Below are 14,772 nucleotides of genomic sequence, written 5' to 3' on the forward strand. Positions count from 1 at the left end.
CCACGCAACAAAAGCGCATTTCCAGCGCCGTTTACAGCCGTAGCTTACCGCGCAATGAGAAGGTGACGGCATTCATTAGCGACCACCGTGTTGTTCTGCGTTATTTAGAAGAAGCCGTGCTGATGAACTAGTTGGTTTTCCCATTCTCTCTTCTCGAGGACGCTGTCTTTTTTTCACTCCGTGTGACCGCGGGCGTGTGCATTTGCCGTTGTATCTAGTAATAATGTATAGCGAGCTGGCCTCACGGCCGAAATGGGTGCTTCAGCTGACATGGCGCGTCTGCGGTGCCCCTGAAACAACGTTTCGGCGGTGGAACACAACTGGCACAGCTGATTTCATAAGTGCAAGCGTTTCTGCCAAGGTGGTCGCGTAGTTAGCAGCAAGTGTACCTATCATCTATCTCCATTCTCGCCCATAACTCAACTCGTGAATCCAAACGATGCTCTCGTGGGGCGCGCCGACTGAAAAGTATTTCGAAGTCTCACTGACATATTGATTACCTGTTTGCACCCGATATGTTTGAACAGTTTCGAGTCGAACCGGTAACCATTATTATTATTATTTTATTATTAGGTTCGGGTGCAGGCACGCTCTAAGAATATAGGTTCGGGTTCAGTACCGGCTACAATTTCGGTTTGGGTACAGTTTTCGGTTCGGGTTGGGCTTCGTTTCGACTTCCTGTTGCTAACACTGCGTAATCTGAAGCTGGACCTCTCCTGCCGTTGTGGCTACGGCGTTCTGTGGCTGAGCTCGAGGCCGCGGCTCCAACTTCCAGCCTCGGAAGCCGCATTCCGATGGAGGTAGGTCGCAAAAACGCTCGTGTAGGGCGATTTCGGTGCACGTTAAACAAAAAAAAAAAAAGCGGTGGAAAATAATCAGGATGCTTTCACTACGGAGTCTCTAACAGCGCCTATGTTGCTTTGGGACGTTAAGTCTCATCGACCATTTGCATAATATTACTGCGAAAGCAGTCATGTGCTCGAGACTGGGGTTGCCTTGTCCGTCCGTCGATCCATTCCGTCATGCCGATGATGACCGTTCTCGTCATCGACGTCATTTCGTTAGGCCGCTTCCTCATTCTGAGCTCCTCCATCGCCTTAGGGAGAAGGAAAATAAAAATTTGCCGACAATTGCTACCATTGCGGTTGCAACTCATGTCACTGCCGCAATGTGCACTTCGGAGTCGGACGCGCTAATCACTGCGATATTGTGCTTTATTTTTTCTTTAATACATAGAAAAAAACTGATCAGGTAAGTGCGCACATGCGTCCAACATGTGTATCCAGTCTGGGGGAAGTTCCTGCACTGTCGCGCAAGTGGTTTCAAGTTTACAATGTTGTGAAACAAATAATAATAATAATAATAATAATAATAATAATAATAATAATAATAATAATAATAATAATAATAATAATAATCCTGGCTACGCCCACTGCAGAGCAAAGGCCTTTCCCATACTTCTCCAACTACCCCAGCCATGTGCTAATTGTGGCCATGTTGTCCCTGCAAACTTCTTAATCTCATCCGCCCACCTAACTTTCTGCCGCGCCCTCCCACGCCTCCCTTCTCTTGGAATCCAGTCCGTAACCCTTAATGACCATCGGTTATCTTCCCTCCTCATTACATGCCCTGCCCATGTCCATTTCTTTTTCTTGATTTCAACTAAGATGTCATTAACTCGCGTTTGTTCCCTCACCCAATCTGCTCTCTTCTTATCCCCCCTTAACGTTACACCCATCATTTTTCTTTCCATAGCTCGTTTCGTCGTCATCAACTTAAGTAGAACCCTTTTCGTAAGCCTCTAGGTTTCTGACCCGTACGTGAGTACTAGTAAGACACAGCTGTTATACGCTTTTCTCTTGAGGGATAATGGCAACCTGCTGTTCATGATCTGAGAATGCCTGCCAAACGCCCCCCAGCCCATTCTTATTCTTCTGATTATTTCACTCTCATGATCCGGATCCGCGGTCACTACCTGTCCTAAGTAGATGTATTCCCTTACTACTTCCAGTGCCTCGCTACCTATCGTAAACTGCTGTTCTCTTCCGAGACTGTTAAACATTACTTTAGTCTTCTGCAGATTAATTTTTAGACCCACCCTTCGGCTTTGCCTCTCCAGGTCAGTGAGCATGCATTGCAATTGGTCCCCTGAGTTACTAAGCAGGGCAATATCATCAGCGAATCGCAAGTTACTAAAGTATTCTCTATTAACTCTTATCCCCCAATTCTTCCCAATCCAGGTCTCATAATACCTCCTGTAAACACGTTGTGAATAGCATCGGAGAGATCGTATCTCCCTGCCTGACGCCTTTCTTTACTGGGATTTTGTTGCTTTCTTTATGGAGGACTACGGTGGCTGTGGAGCCGCTATAGATATCTTTCAGTATTTTTACATACGGCTCGTCTACACCCTGATTCCGTAATGCCTCCATGACTGTTGAGGTTTCGACTGTGTCAAACGCTTTCTCGTAATCAATGAAAGCTATATATAAGGGTTGGTTATATTCCGCACATTTCTCTATCACCTGATTGATAGTGTGCATATGGTCTATTGTTGAGTAGCCTCTACGAAATCCTGCCTGATCCTTTGGTTGACAGAAGTCTAAGGTGTTCCTGATTCTATCTCCGATTACCTTAGTAAATACTTTGCAGGAAACAGACAGTAAGCTGATCGCTCTATAATTTTTCAAGTCTTAACGTCCCCTTTCTTATGGATTAGGATTATGTTAGCGTTTTTCCAAGATTCCGGTACGCTCGAAGTCATGAGGCATTGCGTATACAGGGTGGCCAGTTTCTCTAGAACAATCTGCCCACCATCCTTCAACATATCTGCTGTTACCTGATCCTACCCAGCTGCCTTCCTCCTTTGCATATCTCCCAAGGCTTTCTTTACTTCTTCCGACGTTACCTGTGGGATTTCGAATTTCTCTAGACTATTTTCTCTTCCATTATCTTCGTGGGTGCCACTGGTACTGTATAAATCTCTATAGAACTCCTCAGCCACGTGAACTATCTCATCCGTATTAGTAATGATATTGCCGCCTTTGTCTCTCAACGCATGCATCTGATTCTTGCCTATTAATAGTTTCTTCTTCACTGCTTTTATGCTTCCTCCGTTCTTGAGAGCATGTTCAATTCTATCCATTTGACACTTCCTTATGTCAGCTGTCTTACGTGTTGATTAACTTGGGAAGTTCTGCCAGTTTTATTCCAGCTGCAGGGTTAGAGGCTTTCATTTCTTAGTAAGATCTTTCGTCTCCTGCGATGACTTACTGGTATCCTGTCTAACGAAGTTACCACCGACTTTTATTGCACACTCCTTAATGATGCCCATAAGATTGTCGTTCATTGCTACAACACTAAGGTCCTCTTCCTAAGTTAAAGCCGAATACTTGTTCTATAGCTTGATCCGGAATTCCTCTATTCTCCCTCTTACTGCTAACTCATTGATCGGCTTCTTATGTACTAGTTTCTTCCGTTTCTTCCTGAAGTCTAGGCTAATTCGAGGTCTTACCAACCTATGGTCACTGCAGCGCACCTTGCCGAGCACGTCCACATCTTGTATGATGCCAGGGTTAGCGCATAGTATGAAGTCTATTTCGTTTCTAGTCTCGCCATTCGGGCTCCTCCACGTCCACTTATGGCTATCCCGCTTGCGGAAGAAAGTATTCATTATCCGCATATTATTCCGTTCTGCAAACTCTACTAATAACTCTCCCCTGCTATTCCTAGACCCTATGCCATATTCCCCCACTGACTTGTCTCCAGCCTGCTTCTTGCCTACCTTGGCATTGAAGTCGCCCATCAGTATAGTGTATTTTGTTTTGACTTTACCCATCGCCCATTCCACGTCTTCATAAAAGCTTTCGACTTCCTGGTCATCATGACCGGATGTAGGCGCGTAGACCTGTACGACCTTCAGGTCTACGCCCCTGCGTCCATCGTATCGGTCATATGGAGGAATATTAATCGAGAGAAATGCGAGATAACTTTGGCTTCGTATATGCTGAATCGTGCATTCGATGAACGCATTGAACAAAATGGATTTCCCCTGGATTACGATTTATTCGCACTATAAATTTAATCCTAAAGAGCTTGACAGACCTTAGCGACTCCTCCGGATCGGAACTCCTTTACCGCGACCGCACTTACTTGCCCGAATTCCTCCGGTGTGCGCCCCAAACTTTGCGCAAAATAGTATAATTATGTTCAAACTTCCTCAAGCGATATTTAACGATGACAACGAAGACGAGGTCTATATACGGTTGGTTGTTTTATTTCCTACACGCACACACACACTCCAGCACTAACAGGTTTCCACTCAGAACTTGGCCTCACATATCTTGTCAGCCTTGTTGAGATCCGCCAGGTAGTCCTCCTGCGAAAAAAAGAAAGAAAGAAACGCCCACTCAGACACCGCAAAAGAAGAACAATGTATAGCACGCGCCGCACTATACATATAGCTTCGTTTACACGAACTCGAAGCGCGTGGGTCGAGTCAGAAGTCGAGATAACCCATCCCGACCCGAGCGCATTTCCCGCATCTCGCATGCATCATCGAGCAGACTTCATTTACATGAACGGGTTAGCCCAATTGGATCAACGCCGCTCGACGGCGTTTTTTTCTTTTCTTACTTCGCACTTTCATTTAAACACCAGTACACACTGTGCATAGAGACAGCACAGGAGGAATGTGCTGGCGAAGGGGTTTGACAGAGATGACTGAAATCATTGTGCAGTCCGTGCAGTTCATTTCTTCTGGAATACGAAATACATACACTGGCGCAGTGAGTTCGGCTGACCTCTGGTAATCGGTTATTTATCCCGCATTTCCTCTCCTTTTTTTTCTTCCTAGAATCTTTATTATTCTTAAGGAGAGTTGATGTCACGGAATGTGCATTGCTCACAGTCCATGTGGCTTACGGCTCTCGACACAAATGAAGAGAATGAAATGACGCACATTATGCCTCTTGGCAACCAGAAAAAAAAAAGAAAGAAAATAAGTGACGCAGAGTTGGTTTTTCGGCATGGACCTGCCATACAAAGGTTTCTTTTTTTCTACTACATTACTCGCACATTTATCTACATGGGCGCAAATACCTATACTTATGCACTACATATGAGCAAGAAGGATCAGAGGAACGAACCGAGCGCTCAATTTTTTTTTAAGTAGCATCGATACGAAGCCAATAGACAGCGAAGACAAAGAAAATATAGTACATACTAACTGATTCTTAATAAATTTTAACTATGAATGGTCGATAAATTTTCAGTGAACTTTATACATAAAAATTTTAGTAAAGGAAAAGCGAGATGAAAATGGTAGAAAAGACAGCTTGTCGCTGGGGGAGTTGAGCCCACAATTTCCGAAGACGCGTGTGAAGATCCACCAATTGAGCAATGGCGGTTGTTATCCCTTCCTCCACTTTCTTGGGTATTTATGTACATATATTAAACTCATAGTCTTAGGAATTTTAGCCAGCGCCGCTCACGTCCATAGCGGTGGATAAGATCCCATCAATCGCTGACGTCGCGTAAGAGAGAGAGGGGGGGAAGGAAGGGAGGTTAGGCTACAGACTCAGTTCAGTTTCGCACGCTACACGCGGGAAGGAGATGGGGGTAGGAAAGAGGGAAAGAGAAGGACGTGAGTGTAGATCATTCACGTGAAGAGAAGGCAGCTGGCTAATAAATCCTCGTGCGCATGCCAAAAGAAAGAAAAGCTCTTACCGTCCAGACATAGCGCATGATCTCCTCCTGCAAAAGAAGGAAAAGGGTTGCATCTATAACGGGTGAACGAATACTGTGCCAAAAGCTCCAGGATAGGGCGGGCACCAATTACTGTATCTGCCTTATGCAGGCGCTTTAAATCACGAACTCCGAGAACGTGCCTGCAAAGAAGGTGATTTGCTGCTGATTGTAGTTTGTCCAAATACGCAGGATTAAATTCTCAAGGTATTGCAGCGAACTCGAATAGCCGTAGTACGGAATCAAATTAAACATTCGTGCGTTGCCGTAGGGTACACGGGTCTCTTCAGAAGTGACCTTACGTAACCAGCATGTTAGACCACTACCAGCGGACAACGATCCTCACTTTGTGATGTTTAATTATAAACTCACTTGTTGATCGCGACCACATGCGCAAAACCACATACCCTGAGAGGTTTGAGGTAGCGGCATGTTGCAGCGTATCCAGCTTTTACGAGCCTTGTGGACATATTGTTCAATAACAAAAAGTACTCAAAATAATATTCCGTGTAGGTAGCGCGCAAAATAAGGGACGATAAAATGAAACGGGACTCGTTTCTCTGCATTTCTGCATCTCCTTTTGTCCTTGTTTGTCGTTCGCTACACTCACATCGATTCATGCTCATTAATACCTATACCTGGCCAAACCTCTATCACAAACAAATATTGCTTGCTGTGTACTCCTTATTTACTCCTTCGCTCATAGATTTAAGCTATAAATAAGGTGAAATAACTGAAAAAAAGAAACTGAAATAGAAATAGCTCCACTTACAAAGTTTGTTCCCGACTTGCAAGCGCTTCGGACAAAGCCGGCACCCTTCTCGGGCAGCCTTCCCAGGTAACTAGCGATCTGTAAGTATACAAAACAGAAACACGAGTTTCATCGACTGGTATATACCCAGAAATATGGGGAATAGAGAATCACTAGTAAAAGCAAACAATAAGGTGTGGACAGAATGGAAAACGCTTTGGACATTCTCGCTTGGCTCAATCTTTATTTTGCTACGCACTAAGCAGTATGAAGTAAAAGTGCGTAGAAAAAAAAAAAGTGGCGAGGCGTAAGAACAGCGAAGCGTGGCTGTCAGCGCCCCGGAAAGGCGAGAATTCTCGAAGCACTGTGGAGACTTGCAGCATACCTACAGCCCCGAAGACGCGACACCTGTGCACCTGGAGGCGTGAACACGAAAGGAAAGGGCTCTGCGCAACTCTGATGTTCATGGAGCCCGGCATTCGAGCGCAAATAAATTAATTACCGCCGGAGTGACTGCGAGTCTCGCACGTAAATTTAGGGTGGACAGTTAATAGGTCCACACTTGTTGCCAGTTTAATTTAGGACGAAACGTGACAGAGGAAAAAAAAATCCTATTTTTTCCATAAATATTGCGCTCAGTTCGAAGACCAAGTGCTTATAAATAAAATTTTAGTGCAAGTCATCATTGCGCGCTAGAAAGAGAAGTTGAGGTAGACTATACAGCACGAAACAACAACAACAACAAAGAGAGAGAGAGAGAGAGATAAGCGCATGTATACATAGTTATAAACAACTCTTAAGCATACCCAGCATTACTACGGAATATTTGTTTTTGACGCTAAGGCGTATACGTATAACGCGCGCTGCTTAACAGCATAGGTGGTTTTTTCTCTACGAGGCACTGCATGCGTTGATGCGAAAATAATGTGTATGCACAATCGGCCGCAAAAGTTAAAGACCCGTGCGTAGAGGCCCGTAATGTATTTTTTTTTATTCACGCAGTAGCTATGCAGGGGGAAATAAAGTAGTACAGCTTATATGAATATGTGCGCCTGCGCGGCCTGTGTAGTGCATGAATTGAGACAATGCCGGGTTGCGCGGCCTGCGCTAGAAGAAATTTAAAATGTTCGCCGTCGGGGTAGTTAGACTTTTGCTCGTGATTGTAAGTGCATTCTGTGGCTGACATCGTCCGCGCTGCTACTTCAAAAAAAAAAAAAAAAAAAAGAGGTAACGTCGCAATACAGATATTCCCTGTTAAATATGCGACACGATATCTCTTGATAGCAAACTGAATATTCTGGCATATACTATGTATACATGACCGAATAAAATCTGGGCCGCTCGTCTATCTTGACTGTGTGCACTGATTTCTCCGAAAGGTAAGCCTGGCGACGGGAACGCACTTTTCAAGGTTCTCTCGAGGTCTCGACCCCGGTTTCTTTCACGCCTATGCAGCTGTCCTTAATGATCGCCTTGTACGGCTCACAGCTGCGCAAACCACCACCACCCACAATTAAACGTGCGCCGACACAACAGCGCCACTCCGGCAGACGTTGAATGTGCAGTAGTAGCGGCTTGCCTGCCTGCCTGCACCATGCAATGGTTCTGACGGCGTTAGACACTGGCTTTCCACCCTTTCTTTTCCTTTCCACTTCTTTGCTTCTTTTCCTGACGCCCCATTCTTGGCGCGATACGGGCTAACGGTACTACGCGTTCTCGCACGCAGGCGCCTTACGCAATCCATCTTTTCGTTGGCGGCACTTGTTTCGCTTTCGCGTCCGGGGCTATGAGACCGTTTCACTCGTTCGTTGACTACTCATGCCAGGCGTTTACCGAGCACGTTTAACGACTTTTAAAGGCTGCGCTGTCCTAGTTGTTTATTGCGCGGAAGTAAACCAGTAGAGATGTTCTCGTTAAGCGGTCCGTGCGTCATCATTATCGTCATCAGCCTTCCTACGCCCACTCCAGGGCAAAGGCCTCTCACATACATCTCCAACTACCCCAGCCATGTGCTAATTGTGGCCATGTTGTCCCTGAAAACTTCATAATCTCATCCGTCCACCTAACTTTCTGCCGCCCCCTGCTACGCTTCCCTTCTCTTGGAATCCAGTCCGTAACCCTTAATGACCATCGGTTATCTTTCCTCCTCATTGCATGCCCTGCCCATGCCCATTTATTTTTCTTGATTGCAACTAAGATGTCATTAACACACGTTTGTTCCCTCACGCAATCTGCTCTTTTCTTATCCCTTAACGTTACACCTATCATTCTTCTTTCCATAGCTCGTTGCGTCGTCCTCAATTTAAGTAGAACCCTTTTCGTAAGCCTCCAGGTTTCTGCCCCATAGGTGAGTACTGGTAAGACACAGCTGTTAAAGACTTTTCTCTTGAGGGATAATGGCAACCTGCTGTTCATGATCTGAGAATGCCTGCCAAACGCACCTCAGCCCATCCTTATTCTTCTGATTATTTCAGTCTCATGATCCGCATCCGCGGTCACTATCCTGCCCTAAGTAGATGTATTCCCTTACCACTTGCAATGCCTCGCTACCTATCGTAAACTGCTGTTCCCTTCCGAGACTATTACACATTACTTTAGTTTTCTGTAGATTAATTTTTAGACCCACCTTTCTGCTTTTCCTGTCCAGGTCAGTGAGCATGCATTGTAATTGGTCCCCTGAGTTACTAAGCAAGTCAATATCATCAGCGAATCGCAGGTTACTAAGGTATTCTTCATCAACTCTTATCCCCATTTCTTTCCAATCCAGATCTCTGAATACCTCCTGTAAACACGCTGTGAATAGCATTGGAGAGATCGTATCTCCCTGCCTGACGCCTTTCTTTATTGGGAATTTGTTGCTTTCTTTATGCAGGACTACGGTGGCTGTGGAGCCGCTATAGATATCTTTCAGTATGTTTACATACGGCTCGTCTACACCCTGATTCCGCAATGCCCCCATGACTGCTGAGGTTTCGACTGAATCAAATGCTTTCTCGTAATCAATGAAAGCTATGTATAAAGATTGGTTATAATTCGCAAATTTTTCTATCACCTGATTGATAGCGTGAATATGGTCTATCGTTGAGTAGCCTTTACGGAATCCTGCCTGGTCCTTTGGTTGACGGAAGTCTAAGGTGTTCCTGATTCTATTTGCAATTATCTTAGTAAATACTTTGTAGGCAACGGACAGTAAGCTGATCGGTCTATAATTTTTCAAGTCTTTGGCGTCTCCTTTCTTATGGATTAGGATTATGTTAGCGTTTTCCTAAGATTCCGGTACGCTCGAAGTCATGAGGCATTGCGTATACAGGGTGGTCAGTTTCTCTAGAACAATCTGCCCACCATCCTTCAACAAATCTGCTGTTACCTGATCCTCCCAAGCTGCCTTCCCCCTTTGCATATCTCCTAAGGCTTTCTTTACTTCTTCCAGCGTTACCTGTGGGATTTCGAATTCCTCTAGACTATTTTCTCTTCCATTATCGTCGTGGGTGCCATTGGTACTGTATAAATCTCTATAGAACTCCTCAGCCACTTGAACTTTCTCATCCATATTAGTAATGATATTGCCGGCTTTGTCTCTTAACGCATACATCTGATTCTTGCCAATTCCTAGTTTCTTCTTCACTGTTTTTAGGCTTCCTCCGTTCCTGAGAGCATGTTCAATTCTATCCATATTATACTTCCTTATGTCAGCTGTCTTACGCTTGTTGATTAACTTCGAAAGTTCTGCCAGTTCGTCTCCTGATCTTTCGTCTCCTGCGATAGTTTACTGGCATCCTGCCTAACGGAGTTACCACCGACTTCCATTGCACACTCCTTAATGATGCCCACAAGATTGTCGTTCATTGCTTCAACACTAAGGTCCTCTTCCTGAGTTAAAGCGGAGTACCTGTTCTGTAGCTTGATCTGGAATTCCTCTATTTTCCCTCTTACCGCTAAATCATTGATCGGCTTCTTATGTACCAGTTTCTTCCGTTCCCTCCTCAGGTCTAGGCTAATTCGAGTTCTTACCATCCTGTGGTCACTGCAGCGCACCTTGCCGAGCACGTCCACATCTTGTATGATGCCAGGGTTAGCGCAGAGTATGAAGTCTGTTTCATTTCTAGTCTCGCCGTTCGGGCTCCTCCACGTCCACTTTCGGCTGTCCCGCTTGCGGAAGAAGGTATTCATTATCCGCATATTATTCTGTTCCGCAAACTCTACTAATAACTCTCCCCTGCTATTCCTAGTGCCTATGCCATATTCCCCCACTGCCCTGTCTCCAGCCTGCTTCTTGCCTACCTTGGCATTGAAGTCGCCCATTAGTATGGTGTATTTAGTTTTCACTCTACCTATCGCTGATTCCACGTCTTCATAGAAGCTTTCGACTTCCTGGTCATCATGACTGGATGTAGGGGCGTAGACCTGTACAACCTTCATTTTGTACCTCTTATTAAGTTTCACAACAAGACCTGCCACCCTCTCGTTAATGCTATAGAATTCCTGTATGTTACCAGCTATATTCTTATTAATCAGGAATCCGACTCCTAGTTCTCTTCTCTCCGCTAAACCCCGGTAGCACAGGACGTGCCCGCTTTTTAGCACTGTATATGCTTCATTTGTCCTCCTAACCTCACTGAGCCCTATTATATCCCATATAATGCTCGCTAATTCCTCCAATACCACCGCTAGACTCGCCTCACCAGATAACGTTCTAGCGTTAAACGTTGCCAGGTTCAGATTCCAATGGCGGCCTGCCCGAATCCAGAGATTCTTAGCACCCTCTGCTGCGTCACAGGTCTGACCGCCGCCGTGGTCAGTTGCTTCGCAGCTGCTGGGGACTGAGGGCCGGGGTTTGAATTTTGTATTCGTATAGGAGGTTGTGGGCAAGTACTGCACCATGGTGGCCAATCCTGCTCTAGTGAGGGAGTGCGTTACCGGTTCTGGTCACCGGGATCAGGCCGCACTCCAGGCCTGTTTATGCAATTTTATCAACACGCGGATTTTTTTTTTAATCCGGTGGAAAATTGTGCAGCACCGGGATTCGAACCATGGTCCTCTTGCATGCGAGGTCCGTGCGTGTGTGGAGGCTATGTGGCCTAACGTCTTTGAGGGGGTAAATGAAATGCTATGCGTAGGGCCACTCCAAATTTTTTTCATTCTTGTCCGTTGAAAAAAAAATGAAAAATTGCAAAAATTTCTTTGAAAGGAAATTTTGTTGGATTAAAAGGGTTTCAGAGAGAAATAGAGAGAGAGAGAGAGAGAGAGAGAGAGAGGGAGTGTGTGTTCCATACCAGCGGCCTGCGTGGTGGCAGCTGACTACAAATTTTCTATAAACAAGGTTGAATTGAATTGAATTCCGGGGTTTTACGTGCCAAAACCACGACTTGATTAGGGGCATGTCGTAGTGGAGGACTCTGGATTAATTTTGACCACTAGGGGAGCTCTAACGTGCCCCAAATTGCACGGAACGCGGGTGCTCTTGCCTTTCGCCCGGATCTAAATGCGGCCGCCGCGGCCGGGATCTGGCCCCGCGACTTTGTGCTTAGTAGCGCAACACCATAGCCGCGAGGCCAACGCGACGGTTTATACACAAAGTTATGAGACAGTTCTTCCCAGGAGGATAGAGAGTAGAAGTGATTGAAGATGGTCGAACAACGACAAACCTCAGCCTGCATACAACCTTTCAACAGGGGGATTAATGTCTTGGTCGGGGCTCCGAAGACAAGATAAGCTCTGACAAAGCGCTTATCTTATAGATGATGATGGAAAATTTTATTCAGTATCAACCAGTTGGGGTCTTTTTAAAACCCCTTCCTGGGAGTCGGCCAGTATCCCTTGGGACCTTACCGCTGCCTGAGCTTTAGTGATGATCGCCCGTTGAGCTTCTATAGGTCTGAGCTGAGGATCTGAGCCTCCCAGGTGTCTGTTGTGTGTGTGCCGTCTGATTTCTATGGGCACGTCCATAGCATATGGACCGTACTTGCAAGGTGAACACACTATTTGCATTTAGCTTCAAATTGGCCTGGGTAGAGTTTACTAAGTAGCGGCGGATTTGGGTAGGTTCCAACCTGTAATTTGCGCCTGATTGACTCTTCGTTTTTGCTGAGTTTGCAATCCGCATTTGGGTATCCCTTCTTAATTAATCTATAGTATTGTGTGATTCATCGGTAGGGGATCATCCTATCCTTTTCTGACGATATGTGTTCTGTGGAAGGAGGGTTTGAGCCCACCCGGAAAGTAAATCCTCGGTGAGCTCGTTTGGTCCTTCATTACCCCTGAGATCCTGGTGTGCCGGAGTCCAGATTAGTAAAACTTGGTGCTCCATTGGGTTGTTTGTGAGCATTCTGACTGGCTAACTTGATGTACGTCCTCTGTTAAAATTGTTTATGGTGATTTGGGAGTCGCAGATCATTACTTTGGTATTTTTGGAAGTAGCTGCCAGCGCTATCGCTACTTCTTCCGCCGTTGTGACCGACCTATTCCTGACCGCGCAGCACGCGCGTATGGTCTTGTTCTCGTCGGATGCGCCCGCAATCTTGTCTCTCCTGCGATGATATTCCGCAGCGTCAGTGCAGAGTATATCGGACCGTCCTCCGTATTTCCTCTGTAGCGCTTCTGCCCTGCCCTGTCTCCTTTCCTCGTGAAGCGCTGGGTTCATGTTCTTGGGAAGGGGGGTGGGGGCAGTCGGAAATTGTTTCTGATGTTTCTATCCTCTTGCGGGTCGGCGGTGTCTTCACAGTTGATCCCAAGTTTGTTCAGGATATGTCTGCCCTTCTTGATTGATAGTAAGTCTTTAGTGTCGCGGCATGCTGGCCACCTCGATCAACTCCTCTATGGAGTTGGAGCCATCTAGTTTCGTGAGCTTGTCCGTGGGTGCACATATTGGAAGTCCTAGGGCTGTTTTGGTTCTTTTTCTAACAAGCACGTATAGCTACTCTTTTTTGTTCTTGGTCAGCTTTAAATATGGTGCTGTATACATGGTTATGCTGATCACGAACACTTGCACAAGCCAGTGGAGTTAGGGTTCTTTCATCTCCGAGTTCTTGTTTGCAATTCTGCGAATGATTCTATGTTTCTGCAATGAGTGTATGTTGTGCACGGCAGTCTAGTCTAGTTATCGTCTCGTTATTTTTGCCGCTGGCTTGAAGCCAAAGGCCCAGTATGCGGATGGTGTCCACTCTGCGGATTTCCTCTCTGCCTGCACTAATTCGGATAGCCGACTTCCGGTCTTCCATCCGTGACCCTGGCGTGTGGACACCGAAGAGTTCAGACTTTTCCGCCGAACATCTCAGGTCCTTGTCCGAGAGATAGTCTTCAATCTCGTTCACTGCCTTTTGTAGGGCTTCCTCTATTTGGCCGTCGTTGCCTCTGGCTATCCAGGTGGTCACGTTGTCCGCATATATGCTGTGAGTTATGTTTTCTATTTTGTCGAGGCGTTCAGGGAGTCCTATCATGGAGATGTTGAAGAGCATGGGTGATAGGACTGACCCTTGTGGAGTTCCTTTGTTTCCAAAGCTGAAGCCGTCGAGTGAGTTTTGCCCAATTGTAATATTTACTTTCCTGTCCATGAGAAAGTTATTGATGTAGTTGTACATCTTCTCCCCCATGTTAAGGTTTTGGAGGTTGTTAAAGATATAGCAGAGTGTTTGACGTTGTCGAAGGCCTTCGCAACGACAAGTCCAGCGATCACTCTGGTATCCTTTGTCTTGTTTTCCAAAATTTCGTGTTTAAGTTGGAGCGTAATGTCGCATGTTGACAAGTGTGGACGGAAGCCTATCATGGTGTTTGGATAGAGCTCGTGATCGTCCATGTATTTGTTTAGTCTTGTTTGAACGACATGTTCCATAAGCTTTCCTAGGCATGATGTGAGAGAGATAGGCTTCAGGTTTTCGAGGCTTAATTTCTTAGCCGGTTTTGGGATAAGGGTGATCTTAGCAAGTTTGCATTCTTCGGGAACGGAGATTGTCTCCCACCATTTTTGCATATATGTTGCGAGATTCATTACCAATCTATCACCCAGGTTTCTGAGCATCTTATTGTTCACTCTGTCTGGTCCAGTTGCCGAGCCTGTTTTGAGCCGATTGATTCCAGCTCTGATCTCGACTAGCGTAATTGAGTTGTCCAGGGCTGAGTTTCTAAGGCCCTAGCCGATAGTGCGCAAGAGGCTCTGTTTTTGTTTCTCCAATGTAGTGTTCTTTGAGCTTTTCTAGGAGTTCTTCTTCCGTACCTTCGTATTGGTTCACGAGTCGTTCCAATTGCTGGCTGTCAGCTGCTTTGCTACCTTCAGGGTTTAC

Source organism: Dermacentor variabilis, chromosome 1, assembly GCF_050947875.1.
Source record: "Dermacentor variabilis isolate Ectoservices chromosome 1, ASM5094787v1, whole genome shotgun sequence".
NCBI lineage: Eukaryota > Metazoa > Arthropoda > Arachnida > Ixodida > Ixodidae > Dermacentor > Dermacentor variabilis.